We start from the raw sequence: 12,349 nt of genomic DNA on the forward strand, positions 1-12,349 counted from the left end.
ATAACCTGCTTTTACAGCACCCCTTTTGGAAAATCTACTTTCTGTCACTGACCTCTTGATCATAAGGATGCTCCATCAGGTCTGAAGAGAAAGATGTCCAACCCAGAGTTGTCAGTTGCCTTCTAGCAGGCCTGAGCCTAAGCCATAGGTCTCTGAATGTCTGAATAGAAGGATTGAGGAGCTGAAGTTGATTCAATGCCAAGTAATAAGTCAGCAGAGTGAAGATAGGCTTGATGTGCTCTGGGAACTCCTGGGGTGAGGAGACTCCTTTGCTCTTTGGAGTTTCCAAGACTCTCAAGACTTCATGGTGAGGTACTGCTGAGCTTCTTACAAGGGCATTTATAAATTCCCCTGCTGGCTGACTGGAATCCCTGGCACCCATCTCTGGTTTACCTTCTCCTATCTGTTGTCCATCAGCACTGACTGTGCTGTGCTGCAGTGGCATGGCAGGGTAGTGGGACACCATGTTTGGTCACATGGAGGAGGAGACAAGCAGTGAGTGCAGCCTTCACAGAACTGCCCCAAGCAGTGCTCTGCAGGCAGCAGCTGGACAAGAACTGGAATGGAAAGAGTTTGCTTTACTTTGAAGTACAGCCTCTCACCAGTGCCCACCAAGACCACCTCAGACCAGCTGAATTGGTTAAGCTTGGAGAGTGCTCCTCAAAGTCCAGGATTCTTCCAGGACTGCAATATGAAGCCTCACTTACACTAAAACTTGGCCAGGAGAATTTTTTTTAAGGAAATGTCTGAAAACTGGTCTCTGGCTTAGCAATGCAGGCTCAGCCTATAATTTTACAGTGACTAATCACTTCATTGCATGTAACATTAGCTTACAGGACTGTCCTTGAAGACCTGGAGTGATACAGCATCATCCATGGCAAGGAGAAAAGCTACCCCAGATGCTTTTTTCCTTTTGCTCCAGACACTCAGGGATTTCTTGGCTGACATCTCCTCAAGAGCAAGAAGAGGGTTTTGATTCATCAACATATTTTTAGTCTGACCTTTAGCTTCCTTCAGCATTGGCTTCAGACAGGAACACAGCAAAGCATCAGGCCACTTTTAACCCAGTAGCCAGCCTCAGAACACAGCAGTGGCTTATCTGCCCAAGCTTTAGCACAGCTGATTTGCCTGTGCTGATATCTTTGCTCACATAGATATCATGTCTAGAAGAGGTCCCTGAGAGCACCCAAGGGTCAGCTCAGCCCACCCTGCTGCAAGGGCTCAAACCTGCTGATGTGCAAGTACAAGAGAGGTCAAAATTCCATTAAAAGCTTGCTCTTGGAGGCTAATGCAAGAAATGGAATGAACCCATTCAAAATCCTAATTTAAGTGCCTGCAAGTTTGTCACAGACATAGACTATTTTAAAGCAAGTTTTATACAATAAATACATTGCAAAAGAAAAATGCATACTTTTTGTGTGCTATTATTTGGTACTTTTTACTTAGCTATTTTATCACACATGAACATTTTACAGTTGCACCTGTGGATAGTATATAGTTACTGTAGTGACAGAAGTACTAAAATACCTGTAAATACCTCCATGGAGACATCTTTTTCCACCTCTTTGGTACAACTGTATTTATAGCAATAGCAGTTGCTAGTTTTTCAAGACCAGTTACTTTGACTTATGATATTTTCCATATTCCATGAAATGTCCCTTATTTAATATGCTTTACTGTGACATTTTTCCTCTTCCAAATTTTATTGGTGTACAATATATGGATAACAAAGCATAAATATCTTATTTTTAAAACAAAGAAAATCCTGTTCTTGGAATGCAATAATCCTGCAAATTAAGAGCTAAAAGGCATCAATGGTAAGTGTGGACATAACCTCCTCCCCCCTCACAAAGTTTTGGTAGTGACAGACTGATGAAGCCAGGTGCACTACGGAAAGTAACTTTTCTTTTTAAAAAGCTGACACTAAAAAAGCTATTTATATTTCTGAGAAGAAAGCTGGAAAAGGATGAGTTTGAGAGCCTGCACAAACCTAGAGCACAGCTGCTAGCAAACAACAACCTACCAACAAAACACTAAACCACCATCAAATACCAATCCTGCCACTCCAGCTGAGTTTGTAAAACATCTCTGCTGCCACTGAATCAGTAATCCCATGATTTCTCTATTTTGTTTGGGTAGCTTTCTCAAAATAAAAATGGAAGAGCCAGTGACTCCAGATTATAAGAAACAAACTCTTTCTACTCTATTTTACTCAACTCTGATTGTAATCATATTTATGTACAGCATAATGCAGCTCTGGTTTCAGTTCCCAAATGCCTCATTTTTTAAGTGTTCAGTTTTGTAACCGTGGTGTGTAGGACTTCAAAACTAAAGAGCTTGCCAAGAATGGGTGGACAGTTCATCCACATCCTCCAGAGTATGCTGTATGTCCCTTTAGGTCACTGCACAATGTGCTACATTTATTACCAGCTATATTAACTCATGCCTCACTACTGACATCATATCATACAATGCTGCCCTCTCTCAATCCCTGCTGCATTTGTAAATCTGCCCTTCAACATCTCCAACACAGCTTCAGCACTGCCTTATCTGAAATCTCAGCTGCATCTTGCCTTTCTGGCTCCTCATCAGGCTCAGGAACTGACTGTTATTACAAGTTCAGGAATGCATGTCCAGTCAGCACACTGGAAGATTCTTGAACTTGGAGCACCAGCAGATGAGTCATTTTATGAGGAAGTCTGGAGAGGGACTTTTTAACAAGAGCATGCTGTAATAGGACAAGGGGGAACAGCTCGAACTGAAGCGAGGTAGATTTAGACCAGGCATTAAGAAGAAATTTTTCCCTGAGAGGGTGGTGAGGCACTGGCACAGGTTCCTCAGAGAAACTGCAGATGCCCGTCCCTGGCAGGATTCAAGGCCAGGCTGGACAGGGCATTGAGCAGCCTGGTCTAGTGGATGGTGTCCAGCCTGTGGTGGTGAGCTGGTGACCAGATGATCTTTAAGGTCCCTTCCAACTCAAATCATTCTATGATTTCAAAGTCTAGTTCTCATTGTCCAGGCTCACTTCTTCATTTACAAATGCCTGTTTCAACTTCTACCTATTTTGATTATTCTAATTTACCTCTAGGTGACCTCTCATTACACAACACCACCTAATTTCTTCATTTTTTTAATCAACTTTCTCCCTGGCTTCTTGGAGTCCACAGCAACACACATACTCAAATTTGCATCTTATTTTCCAGTGAAATCCCAGTCCCACTATCTTTCAATCCTTTGAATGGATGATCAGTTTGGATTAAGTTTCATAAAACATACTGTGCAGAAATAAATGGTGCCACAGGAAAGCTCTTAACATACAATGACAAAAAAGGAGAATCATAAATATATATACCTGGATACTCCTCATAGTACTATCCTATCCATGTAATAAACATGCTCATAAATAATTACAAGAAGAAATAAAAAAACAAAAACAAAAAAACCAAAAAAACAAAAACTATCTCTTTCTGGTAGAACTTTTCCTGTTCCAGAAATGCATATTTGGAAAGAATCTGTTTCCTTTGTGCATGACAGCTCACAGACTTGCAGCTCATTGTTGCCATCAAACATGTATAAGACAGTTAAGAGAAAAAGAGAAAAAGAATTGTCAAGGCAAAGATTAGTTAATGAGTTAAACATATTTATAAAGTTTATGCAGAAACTGGACCCAGTCCAGAACTACTATATTGCAACATCAGTATCTCACAATATGGACAGGATTCACATGTATTACATTTCCTTAAAGTACGATTTCCTCAAAGTATTATTTAAAATTTATGATTTTTATGCTCATGTGCCATTCTGTCACACTGGTGCTTCAGGTTTGGCACACTGAGGGTAGTTTCCAGTTGTGGAGCACTACTGGGTCACTTTGGTCAGTACTTCTCTGTATCCACCACTGCTGAGTCAGTGTTATGTGACTCCCAGAACAGCCATGGCAATCCAGAGTCATACAAAGCAACATTCCTTGCTGCAACAATTGGGAGCCTCATGTTCTGTGAATTCAAAGAATAAAGATTTCTGAATATCTGACTTGCAAAGGCTTCTCCTGCCAGTATTAGACAAACTTTTAGAAAAGCCCAAGATTTCAAAATATGGTCAAGAAAAGTACTAAATATTTCCTGACTCACCATGGAAATGAAAGAATTGGCAAAATGTCTTTAGCCCAGAGTGCTGTAAATCAGTATCCTGAGCTTCTGGGCATTTTGGGATGCAGTTCACACTAACATACCTTACCATGATTTATACTACCTCTGTGTAATGAAAGTAGTTTGGGACAGCTTGATCAGGCCCCCACCATCCTTGCTCACCTCTCTTTCCCTGGTTCCTACTCTCACCAAATAAACACACATCCCAAAATCTCCCTTTCATACACCTAAAACAAACCCCTGAAACTCAAACCACTCAGACTAGCTGCCATTACTAACACAAGGGTTTTTTTGGTGTAACTCTAATTGTGGTCCATTTTTGTATCATTTGTGAATGTAGAAGCTCTGTCTTTGGGCTGACACACTGAGATCTACAATGTAATGGGCTTCTTTTAAAAGACTTTGGTTTTACTTAGTGCAGTCAAAAATAATAAAAGAAAGTTCCTTCTGTGAAGAAGATACCTTCCTCAAATCTTCCAACAAGCACATTAAAAACCCTGTTGTCTGTCCTTGAGACCCTCAAAGGGATCTTCAAGTAAAGAACTGAAAGGATCTTATGAATCCTGTTTTAGAAGAGTCTCTATTTTCCAATTCAGTTTCTGACAAAAATAACCCACTAGTATGATTTCTAAAAATATATTGCATTTGGATAAACTTTGACTGCTACAAAGTTGAAGTAAGAACACTAGATGAGTAGATCCCAATCAGACCCCCAGAACACAGAGCTACTGGAGAATATTAATCGGCCAAGGTTTTTCAAAGAGCAACAGGACTATCTTGCCCCACTGAGAAACTTCACAGAAGATGGTATAACTAAAATACTGCAGTGGGATAAAAATAGTTAATTTTTACTCTTGGAAAAAAAACCAACCCAAAACTGAACCACCACCAGTACCATAAAAAACCTCCAAAAAAGCTGAGCTTGAAGCCCCATGACTGTTATTTAGCAGGGTAAATACTTGGATATAGTGCTAAACTTTTCTGTGAAGGAGTCTGAGGATAAAGCTGCCATAAACACATGCCAGACCTATCACTACAGACCCTTCCTTTTACCATCTCATTTGAACCCTGTAATGTTGTTACTAGTATATAGTTAACAGGGAAAAGTCACCAACTAGTTACAAAACTCAGTCTAAAACATCTCATTATTTCTTGCCAGATGCTGAAGATTCTCTTGTCAAGTAAAATTTTGCTATTTCAAACACTGTTTTATCAGACTTAGCAAATCCACAAGAATACGTAGCCATTCTCTGGGATCATTAGTTGGTTATTTTGGGTGGTAGGTTTTTGGATTTTCTTAAGTGGCTTTTCCCATCAGCAGTACTCAGAATTGACATCTGACTTCAAAGCAGTTGAAAGACCATTAGGACCACACTGTGACATTGCTGAGTCTAAATTCCAGAACATATTCGGATGTGCCTATTACACCATATAAGCTCTCTTTATTCCCATCTCTCAAGTCATTATGCAAACCAGGACCAGCAGAAACAGATGTCTCAAATAAAGGATGAGAGAAGTATAGTCAGTGGGATAAAACACTCAAGAGAAGACAACAGATGACATTATTTATAAACAAACTGACATTGTGAGCTGTACAGTGGGGGTGATCAGAAACAATGCTCACTCATTTTTGGATATTGTCAGACAAGTCAGCAATATTGTTTTACTCAACAAAAAAGTTTTAAGATCTCTGTGGGTGTCAGATAGGTATTAATAACTTATGGGTAAACATCACAGGAAAAAAAATTCTGGCACTCAGCCTCTCTTTTTGCCAGGATAGAAAATGATTGAGCAGATGGTTTGTTCAGAAACTGCAGCCTTTAGGAAGAAGCTTGTTTGTAAAACTGAATATGTTTTGCAACCAACAAAGATGTGGAAATTTTTGTCCTTAGGAAGTTTTCACTGATAACAAGAGGACAGGAAAGTCAGCACACTATTCTGGTTCAAAAGAAGTATCTACTCCAACTACTTTTTTTTTTTTTCTCTTAGCAGGTTGTGGCAGTCCAGTGCAACAGACCATAATTAAGCTTCTTGACAGGTTTATAGAAGCCTTGCTCTCAGACAAAAACCCATGTCATCATATTCCTACTGCAGTGATGATGAATATGATTAGCAGGGTTTTTTGCAGATGGGAGAGTTGTTTTCTTTACATGCTACCCCTACCCTTGGCTGCATTTGTGAAGCAATTTCCCAATCTGCCAACCGGTATTTTGTGGTACAGTTCTGCCTTTCAGCCCCTTCCAGCACAGAGATTAAAAAGTCAGCTTAACTAATCAGCTTGTAAAAATGTTATGGGGTTTTGCACACAGCTTCATGACTATTTTCTTCATTAAATTCTGAACATGTGTCAGAGGACTGACAAAATCTATATAGGTATATAAAAGTATACATAAAAAATACATGCAGATGATCATCACTGGATCCCAATATCACCAGGGAAGAAAGTGGCTTGCTAGGACCATAGCCAAGTACCATTGTTCAACTGTTCTGAGCACAGATCACAGCAAAGGCCTAGACACAACCTGTACATCATTGAAAATAAAAAAATACAATTAAAAAAAAGACATTTTATCAGGCACAGATAAGAACAGAAACCAGTGTCCTTTCATGAGTCTCCTGATGAGATAAAGCCTGTCTTTGTGAGAGCTGACCCAATACAGGTACCCAGGTACTCAGCCCAAATATTACAGGTTTGGGAATTTTCTTTTTTTATACATCTTTTCATAGCTCTTACTTATGACTTGAGTTTATCAGAGGCATATGATTGTATTTAGCCAGACACCACACCCAAGAAATCAAGTTGCAGTGAGACACAGGTTGTATTGGCTTGACTTCAGACTCATTAGCTTAGGCTGGGTGCCATAATAAACACTTCTATAGGAATTCCAGTAAATCAGACCATGGAGGAAAAACTTAATTGTTAAGACTATGCAGCGGGTAAACAAAAACAAAAACGATGCCACCAATTTTTAGCTTACAGCTTATCTTGACAACCATTGTCTAAACCTCTGTTCCATCTGTGAGAGGAGCTTGGCCTTTTCACTGGCAATTGCTGTACCAGGAACCTGTGCCCAGCCTCCATTTATTTGTGCCCCAAACACAATAACAATATTATTCCAGTCAGTTCATCACATTATCCTTACACTGGAAAACAGGAGAGAATGACTTGGAAGACAATTCAAGGATTCTGAGCCAAAAATGGAAAGTTTTTCTCTTTGCTGAGGACAAATGCTACCGTTTTTCACTGTAACTTTAGGTCTTCCACTTCAGTCATGGTTGAAACAGTGCCTGCAGAACAAGGTTGCTTCTATTCTTCTTTGAAATATACAGTGCTGCAGAACTACTGTGTGTTCCCAGAAATAGAACCCAGGCTGAAGGAGGAATTACAAATCCTAATAAAATACCTGAAACCTTTTCTTTTTTTTTTCATTCTGTTCTTCAAGAAAAAGATGGTCCTTCCAGAGGGCTTTTTTCTTCTGAACTATAAAACCAACAGAAAAGATGTATAACTGTAGGGAGCTATTAACTGCTGACATGCTTTCCCCCAGCTTTATTCAGAGGGGAAAACACACCCCTCTTTGCCATATTTTGGGGCTGCAGAAGTTTGGATGTCTGGAGCTCTGCCAGATCACAGCACCTCACACTCCAGCCAGGGCCTGGTGTTTGTGGCAGACCCACGGCCACTCATACCTGTCTTGCCAAGCAGACAGAGCTTCCACCTTCCTTTCTGAAAGCCTGGACTCACAGTGCACTAAAAATGAGCTGAAGTCTGTGCTAAGCTCCCCCTCCTTTATCAGATCTGAGGCTTGGAAGGCAGTGGCCCACAACAGGTGGTAGCTATCCAAAACAGCCAACCATTTGATGGGTCCTCCCCTCCTGGGAAAGGGAATAGAGGAGGAGAGAAAGGGCTACAAGCACAAGAAGGGCAGCATAGGGAGATGCAAGAGAGCAGGCTGGCAATTGGAAGGTGCATGTTTGTTGCTTCATAGGTGCATGTTTGCTTTGCATGATAAGCTTACACAAGAATATTTTGAGACTGGATTCTGCAGTTGGTGGCCTCAGTATGGGAGGGAACTTGGACCATGCCTTGTAAACTCTTATATGATGCTTTGTAAGCTCTTATAAACGTAGGGGCAAATAGAAAGGTACCTGAAAATACTGGGGGCTTAATTTTCAGATGAGGATGTTTTTATGTGCCTCCTTTTCTCTGACCAGAAACAGAGTACCCTGCTAAATTGGAGACTGAGCATTTTACTTCTTTTAAATGAAAGGAGTGAGCAGCAGAAGCATGCTTATAAGAAAGAACAGACAGGATTTGTGATGTTCATAAAGCCAAAAGCTAGGAAATTAGATAAAAGAAAACTATCAGGGTTATATTCTTATGAAGACTGAAACTGAGATTGAGAAGTTCTCTAAGTGAATTATGATTTACTGGATAACAGATACAGAAAAATTTCACTACCACTACCTATAAAACCACATTTTTTTTTATCAAGTAGCTCTGTTTTAGCCCATCTAGTTGATGAACATTCTTCTCAACTAGCAAATATAAATGACTTATGGGGATAATATTTCAATATATGATGACACTGCTATACCTCGGATTCTTTTAAGATGTGGGTTATTAAATATTAAATATCAAAGCTGTAAATTATTGTAGCAGCTTTATACAACTAAATTAAATTCAAACAAAACCTAATTTCCTTAATCATTGACTGTAATCCTCCAGGAACATATGCTATTAACTCAGCTACAAATGGCATAGAAATTGTATGACTTCAGTTAAATTATTTTATATCAAATTCTAATCCAGGGCAGAGTCTTCAGTAAATCTCCTGCAGGGATTTTAATGCTTCTGCAATCATATTGGCTCTTTACTAGAGAGCTAATCTTTTTATACTCTGGTTTTTTCACTCCTTTATCCATTTCTTTCACACCCTTACTGAGCTATAGCTAGTACCTTCTATCACATATCATATTTTGAAAGATTTGGCTTTCCCCTCTTGCATTTGATCAGCAATAGTTAGGCTTTCACTTAAGACAGAATTGGAAAAGTTTTTTTGTTTCACATTACGACTAAATCATTCCCATTTGTTTCAACATGTATGTTAATTGCCACTTGTGGTGATCTCTTTATAAGGCTGTCATAATTACTCACAGTTTGCAGTCAAGCATTGAGAAAGCAGAACAATTTCCTCTTCTTTAAGAACCCTATGCAAGTAAAACTAAACAGATTTAATTTAAGCAAGAAACTTCCTTAGAGACTCAAGACAATGACTAGATAATAAAGAAACAAACCTTAGAGCCCTAGGAGGTAAAAGACTTGAAAAAACCTCCAGAGATCATCTAGTCAGCCCTCTATCCCAAGTGATCAACTAAACTGCTGTCATCCCTGACAGATGTTTCCCTAATCTGTGCTTAAAAGCCTGCAACTTGGACATCTCCCTACACAATCTATTTCAGTGCTTCACTGTCCTTCCTAGCAGGATATGTCTCCAGACATCTAATTGCATATTTTTTTCCTTTTTTTCCTCTTTAAGCCTTTTACTTCCTTCTCTCTGCTTTAGGACTGGTGGATAGGCTATTGCTAAACACATGGCCGCTTCCATCTCCCCTAAGTTTTCTTTTCTCTACACTAAATGATGGTATCTTATTCTTTCCTCAGCAGTCTTGTCCATCTCTGGACATTCTATCCTTTCAGCTCTCCCTTGAAAAATCATCACTAGAATTAGGGTAGTTTAGTGAGGTTTTTTCCAGCACCAAGGAAGGCAGAAGAAATAACTGAAATTTGGCACGTTACAGGTCTGTTTATACATCCCAGTGTGCCTCCCTCACAGCAGAACAACACTGCTGACTCACATTGAATTTATGACCCATTCTCATCCCTGGTGTCTTCCAGCTAATACCCTATAATTATTTCTTTATGAATATTGTAAATCACATCTTCAAAGTCTCTTGAACTGAAGGCAACTAGCCATTACCACCAAATTTCACTGCCTAAAACATCCCATTCTGTAAGCAAAGGAGTAAATTCTGAGACTCTTTGTTCAGAGCTGCCACAAAGAGAAAAAAAACCCACCCTAAACAAGAACAAAAAACCACTGCGTATTATCACAAAATCTCACAGAACTTTTGCTCTGGAATTCCTCCTCACAGGATTTCCTATGCCCTGCACTCCAGTTCAAACTGGAGTCCCTCCAGGGGCTTGAATGGGGGTCTTGTGATTCTATAAGCACTTCAACCTGACAAGGATGTCACTTTGACTGTCTGAAATGGAACCATTTGTTTAAGTAAGTAATTTCCTACTATAGAAATACTCCTACCCTTCTCCACTGGTTCCTCCCTCACTGAGCCAAGGTAGGGCAGCACTTCAGCTAAGGTCCTCCTGAGCACACAAGATGGACATTGGCAGGTTTCAGCTCTGCATCTACCTGCCAGTGTGACCCTCCATCACTGCTGACTCATGCTCAGCTAGAGAACCACCTCCAACCCTAGTTTGTTTTTGGGAACTGGTGCAATTCCACATTTCTGACAGTTATGGAGTCTGCTTAGTGCAATTACGTGACTTGGCCTAAAGGCAGGAATTATTCAATGTAAGCACAGAGATCCTGTGGCACAGTGTTTAAAGTGCCAGATTCCCTATTCCTGCAAAAAGAAGGTCACTGGTGCTGGGGGCACAGTAAGGTTTAACATTTCCCAAATGCATCAAACATGCTGCAATTGGCTGTTATGTGGCAGAGATGTGCAGCAGATCTTGCCAAGGTGTCTTGGATGAAAATCCCACACAGTGTGATGCATGTTCACACCACTGTGTCCAGGCTTTGCCAGAGCACAGCAGCTCCTGCAAACATTAACTCTCAAAGGTTCCCAGACACAGAACAGAGTTTCCAGAAAAAAAAAGACAAAGAGACAGAAAGAAGGAAAAAAGGTAGGGAAAAGGATATATCATTAGTAGAGCACTCAATACAGACAGACACAAGTCTTGCTTTCAGCTTGGATCCAACCAACACTACAACCCACTCTGGATCAATTTCTTCAGATGTCAGAAAGTCTCTACTAATGCAGCCATTTCAGGTCAGAGCAAAGGTCCTTCTAATTCCAGTGTCTGCATCCAGCCTTAGACCTAACTCCATCCTCAGGGAAAGAGTACAAATCCAAGGTAAACAAAGTTTCTCCCTCAAGAATTCTCTAGCCCATGATCGACTAGCCAGACAAGTCTAAGATGCAGATGGAACTATGCAGATGCAGTAGAAACCATGAAAGAATTTAAATGACAGAACACTAGCACATACAGAGCCATAGAGGGAAAAAAAAATCCTAAAAAAACCCCTTCTATAAGGTTCTGTGCAGGAGTCAGTTCTTTCCCACACTACAGTGTACATCTGTACTCATGCTGCGACCCCATTCCCCCCAGCAACAGCACCCCTGAGGGGTTCTGTGCCACCTGGCTGTCCACTGACCAAACAACTCCCTGGAAGATTTCCTAGTCACGATATGTTTGAACAGATAACAGACATTTTAATTACCATGTTTTATTGCTAATTGTCCCTCACACTCCTTCAGCCAGCCTTATCATGTTTGTCCATGCTAGAGTTCATAATTTTTTCAGTTTTCTTCAGCTGGACAGCATTTCAACTTTTTGAAGGATGCCTTCTTGCTCCTGCAATCTCACTTACCCTGCAAATGCTGGCTTCTTCTCACTCTTTCTCAAGTTTCCCTTGATGCACAGTTATTATCTCTGCACTTCCCATGTGATTTACAGAAGTAATATCCACACTCCCTGCAAAGAGTTAGGTGTTCCATCTGTCTTATTTTCAACATGCCTGCTGATCTGTGTCTAGTTTTCCTTTTTGAAGCTGAGCAGAGCAATGGTAGAGAGCTCTGGCTTGCCTTACTCCTGCAAGGACGCCAAATCTAAGCACATTAAGATCCCCCTTTCAGAGGACCTCTTCAGCTGTTACTCCCTACATCATATCCCATAAACCACTCAGGATTCAAGTCAAGCACTGACTTCATGGGTTCTTGAACCAGCTGTTCCACAAAACAGCCCCTGAAACATCTAAAAATGCACTCTGTCAAGTCTGGATGCAATATTTGCCTCTTCTAGGCCAAAGAAATGAAGCTGTCCATGAGTACTTCCCCCTCTACTCAGGCTGTTGTGCTGCCATCATGGTCCACCACTGAGTAGGCAGAGTCAATAT

The sequence above is a fragment of the Agelaius tricolor genome, unplaced genomic scaffold (genome assembly GCF_023055355.1).
Source record: "Agelaius tricolor isolate 1412-34295 unplaced genomic scaffold, bAgeTri1.0.p SCAF_13, whole genome shotgun sequence".
Lineage (NCBI taxonomy): Eukaryota > Metazoa > Chordata > Aves > Passeriformes > Icteridae > Agelaius > Agelaius tricolor.